Consider the following 5,519-nt stretch of genomic DNA (forward strand, 5'->3'; position numbering starts at 1 on the left):
ATTGAGGGGTTGTAGTGAGGATCTAAAGAAAGGGCGTACAAATCGCTGGTAAGACTCCAATTACAGTACGCTTATAGTGTACGGGATCCTCACTACAATTCCTTGATTCGAGAAGTGGGAAAGATTTGTTCTATGTGATTTCCGACAAAAGACTAGTGTTACGAAAAGAATGCAATCTTCGGGTTGCGAAGACTTGGGAGTAAGGAGACGAGCTGCTGGACTAACTGGTATGTTCCGAGCTGTCAGTCGAGAGAGCGTGGAATGACATTAATAGACGAATACGCTTGAAGGGAGATTTAAAGGTAACAGGAAAGATCATAACATGAACATTAAAGCTGGAATTAAAGAGGACAAACTGTGGCAATATTCGTTTATAGGAATGAGAGTTAGGGATTGGACAATTTATCAAGGGATATTAATTCTTTGAAATCATTTAAGAAAATACTAGTAAATGATTGCTAGGGAACCTTCCATCTGGATGACAGCTTTAAACACATATGAGTGATGATTGAAAGGTTCCGAGAGGTTTTGTGAAATTTAACTAGTAGAAGGAATAATAGACACGGCATATCTTCAGGCAGTTAATTTTAGAGGAGATAATATATGACGAGAGATTACAGATTATTATTATTACCTAGAAAGAAGGAGTTTGAGCAGGATGGCCCAAGCAACAGCAGGTTCCTGAACTGATCGATATCTGTGCGCGGAAATTGACCATCTATAGAAATATGGAATCGGAGATGACGCTGGATGTCCCCAAAACATCTGTTTATGTACCGGAAATGGTCTCCGGCGTTCTACTTCAGGACAGCTGATAGCGCACGTCCGGCTGTCTGATAGCAAAATGTCTTTCCAAGCTCATGGCTGCATTTTACGAGCGACTTTATGAATCTCACACCTGCAAGGCCCAGTATCAGAACGAGCAATTGCCACCATCACTCACCGGCATTATTCTCCTACATGCTGACTCGTTCGAGCTAAAGTTGGAGTAATTTTGCACTGGAAGGGCGATGTTCGTGACATTGTTGGGAAAGCATACAGATCGTTACATGTCATAATGACGCTACTTATAGTATGCAACAAAGAATAAGTTACTTAAGTGTGGTTCATGCATTATTGGAATAGGCCTATGCAAACACTGTTTGCGATCTTCACCAGGAATACCTAATAAAAGAGATAGTGTGCAGAGGAAAGCAGCAAGATTTGTAACAGGAGATTTCAGGAGAAAAAGTAGTGTATCAAAAATGTTAGAGAAACCTGGATGGGGAGCTTCAAGTAAGAGAAGGGAGAAAACTAGGATTATATAGAGCCTATACAGGAAAGGAAGCATGGGGGTAAATCCGTGAGAGGCTTCAGTTAGAAAATAATTATATCGGCAGGGCTGACCACAAGTATAAAATTAGACGCGATTTTAGCAGAAGCTAATGGGGAATTTTCATTCTTTGGGAAGGGCGTGAAGGAGAGGAACAGTTTACCAGGGGGAATGTTTGACCTTTTTTTCAAAATCCGTACAGATATTCAAGAAAAGACTAAACAGCAACAGAGAAAAAAAAATGAATTTTAGAGGGCATTCTATCTGTGCAGGTCATTGTAAATAAAGAATTTTTGTTAATAAATTAATTCCATCATCATCATCATCATCATCATCTGTTTACCCTCCAGGTTCGGTTTTTCCCTCGGACTTAGCGAGGGATTCCACCTCTACCGCCTCAAGGGCAGTGTCCTGGAGCTTCAGACTCTTGGTCGGGGGATACAACTGGGGAGTATGACCAGTACCTCGCCCAGGCGGCCTCACCTGCTATGCTGAACAGGGGCCTTGTGGAGGGATGGGAAGATTGGAAGGGATAGGCAAGGAAGAGGGAAGGAAGCGGCCGTGGCCTTAAGTTAGGTACCATCCCGGCATTCGCCTGGAGGAGAAGTGGGAAACCACGGAAAACCACTTCCAGGATGGCTGAGGTGGGAATCGAACCCACCTCTACTCAGTTGACCTCCCGAGGCTGAGTGGACCCCGTTCCAGCCCTCGTACCACTTTTCAAATTCCGTGGCAGAGCCGGGAATCGAACCCGGGCCTCCGGGGGTGGCAGCTAATCACGCTAACCACTACACCACAGAGGCGGACAATTCCATCCCTGGCCTATGAAGACTGGACAGCCGAAGTAGGGGACTGCCTGTAGGGATAAAGTACAGTGGGGACTTCGAGGGCCCTGGGACCGCTACGGTAGCTGTGAAGGCCCTTCAGGATCTCTCAAAAGCGACGGCAAAAAGGGCTCTGCTCTGTTGTTAGCTACCAAATTGGGTAAAAAGAAAAGCAATGAAAATTTCAATCGTATAGTATTATTTGAAGTGATTCTACATACTGTATATGATTTGATTATGTGTGTACGTACTTACTTACAAATAAATTTAAGCAGTAAAATAATGTGCCCGCATCTGTGGTGTAGTGGTTAGCCTTGGGAAGTCAACTGAGTATAGGAGGGTTCGATTCCCACCTCAGCCATCCCCGAAGTGGTTTTCCGTGGTTTCCCACTTCTCTTCCTTCCCAGTTATATCCCCCGAACCAAAGTCTCAGGCTCCAGGACACTGCCCTTGAGGCGGTAGAGGTGGGATCCCTTGCTGAGTCGGAGGGAAAAACGAACCGTGGAGGGTAAGCGGATTAGGAAAGAAAGAAAATAATGTTATTGGTTTTACGGTCCACTAACTACGTTACGCTTCATGAGACGCTGAGGTGCCGGAATTTTGTCCCGAGGGAGTTCTTTAACGTTCTATACGAGGCTGGCGTGTTTTAGTACCTTGAAATAACACCGAACTGAGCCAGGATCGAACCTGCCAAGTTGGAGGTCAGAAGGCTAGTGCCTCAACCGTCTGAGGCAAACGCCAAAATATGACACCATAATGGAGGAAAATATCAAAATAGGGAAATAAAACCTAAATATTCCGTGGCTCATATGCAGAGGCTTGTGCTTCAACAACGCTTTCTTCGTGTTTTCTACAAGAGGAGAGAAAATGGCCCGCCATCTAGCAGTAATACATAGAATATAAATGTCATTCGCACCCTCTAGGCCATATTTGTGTATTAAACGAACGAGCTAGATTTCAACCAATGGGCAAAGACATCTGGGTGCGTCATCTTGGAATGTGTAGTGATTGGCCTGTCAAACACGCAAGACTGCAATGTTTTGTATTATAGCGTAGGCAACGGTTTTATAATATTGCATAAATGACCATTAATAAAACTGCGTGCAAAAATAACATATTATAGAGAGTATAAACACACTGGACTTGACAAGTTGTGATTTATTTTAGTATTTTATCAGTGATTCATTTAATGTTAAGAAGAAATTAATAATTCGCATATTAGAAACAATGTATATGAATATTTCTTAATAGTTTATTGAGTAAGTGGCCCGTTAGCTCAGTCGGTTAGAGCGTCGTGCTAATAACGCGAAGGTCGTGGGTTCGATCCCCACACGGGCCATAGTTTTTTCGTTAAAAATTCACGAAAATAAAATAGTTATCTCCTTGTGGAAGGAGAAATTTCACACCCGATTGAATCATTGGAATTTTTTTCCCCTTGTGTCCCGGGGATTTACAACTATATTACATGTGTGTTCCTGCTCGTATGCGACCTTTGCACAGCGTCATTCCTATTTTTCTAGGACATGATTGCAGAACTCAATTTTTGCTCTGAAGAAATAATAATATTAATAATAATAATAATAATAATAATAATAATAATAATAATAATAATAATAATAATAATGTCCGCCTCTATAGTGTACTGGTTAATGTGATTAGCTCCCCGCCCCCTCCGGAGGCCCGGATTCGATTCCCGACTCTGCCACGAAATTTGAAAAGTGGTAAGAGGGCTGGAACGGGGTCCACTCAGCCTCGGCAGGTCAACTAAGTAGAGGTGGGTTCGATTCCTATCCTTAAGTTAGGTAGGTTGTTTCCTTCCCTCTTCCTTGTCTATCCCTTCCAAACTTCCCATCCCCCCGAAAGGCCCCTGTTCAGCATAGCAGGGTGAGGTACTGGTCACCCTCCCCAGTTTCATCCTCCGACCCAGAGTCTGAAGCGCCAGGACACTGTCCTTGAGGCGGTAGAGGTGGGAACCCTTCGCTGAGTCCGGGGGAAAACCGACCCTGGAGGGTAAACAGATAAAGTAGGAGGAGAAGAAGAATGATGCTATTGTCTTTACGTCTCATTAACTACTTTCTTAAGGTTTTCGGAGACGCCGATGTGCCAGAATTTAGTCCCAGAGGAGTTCTTTTACGTGCCAATAAATCTACCGACACGAGGCTGACGTATTTGAGCACCTTCAAATACCACCGGACTGAGCCAGGATCGAATTTGCCAAGTTGGAGTCAGAAGGCTGTCTGAGCCACTCAGCCCGGCACTTTGGTGCGCTGAAGTGGTGACCGTGGGATCCGAGTTCAGTTTGATATTGTTTCTGGTGAGTAGACTGTAACAGGCCTTTCAGTGTTGTACTTCCACTCCCTTGGCCCTAGTTGTACTTCCCCTACCATTACCATCACCACGGGACCCTAGTTGAGTCCTGGCATTGCTTCCACTTACTAGTGCCCGTCTCCTCACTTTTTCTGCCCTATCCGACCTCGCTTGGTCAACTCTAGTTCTTTTCCGACCATGACTGTATTAGAGCATTCGAGGCCTACGGAGTCTTTCATTTTCATGCCTTTCGTGGCTCTTGTCTTCTTTTGACCGATACATCTTTCTCTCTGAATAGTGTCAATTGAGGATGGTTGCCAAATTGTACTTCCCCTTAAAACAATAATCACCACCACCATTCGCCTATAAGGCGTCAACTCGAAATACCTGCAGCAATCCTCTCCGAAGGCCAGTATTATCTGTTTCAAGTGCGGGAAATGAGAAATTATCACTCTCACGTAAACTGAGCCGAACTGTGGAGAGATACATGTATCGGTTAATCAAAGGAGAGACAAAGAAAATGAGCTTCTTCAGCTCTTGTACCGTCATGTGCGATAAAAACTACAGTTTGGGAAATAAACATAGATGGGAAACTTTGAAAATAAACTGAATGGATTGCAGGAAATATGGGCCTAAAAACAAGGCTTCTTAAGAATGCTCAGAAGGAAACTCAAAGAGAATTTTGTAAATATTCAGTACGATTGCTGTTGCTTTATGGAAGTGAAAGTGAGCGACAAGGAATGCGGGATAAAATGTTGTTCCTGAGAGCTGTCAGAGGTTGTCCACTCTTAGACAGGATCTACAAATGCCAGGGGTCCAGAACATTTGATACATTCCACTTATCAAAGGAACCAAACTCCTGTATTACACAAGCTGATGTTAAAACAAGGTAATAAGTATCAAATTCTACCAATAAAAGTAAACCTTGAAAAGATGTAATTAACTGAAAATGAAGACACGGTTTTATGACTTCCGCACTGTAGAGAAGGTGAAGCCTGGGAGGGTGAGGATGACCATTCCACGGATGCGCTTCATAGGAAGTTGGAAGAACTTCCTCGTCGACCATTAACACGATT

At 43.6% G+C, this 5,519-nt stretch overlaps 1 non-coding gene across 1 annotated transcript; it reads left to right on the forward strand.

Moving 5' to 3' along the window:
- The first annotated feature begins 3,401 nt into the window (after window positions 1–3,401).
- On the forward strand, window positions 3,402–3,475 carry TRNAI-AAU (transfer RNA isoleucine (anticodon AAU)). Its single transcript has one exon. It is a non-coding gene; the product is annotated as a tRNA-Ile (tRNA).
- Window positions 3,476–5,519: the final 2,044 nt, after the last annotated feature.

The sequence above is a fragment of the Anabrus simplex genome, chromosome 13 (assembly GCF_040414725.1).
Source record: "Anabrus simplex isolate iqAnaSimp1 chromosome 13, ASM4041472v1, whole genome shotgun sequence".
NCBI lineage: Eukaryota > Metazoa > Arthropoda > Insecta > Orthoptera > Tettigoniidae > Anabrus > Anabrus simplex.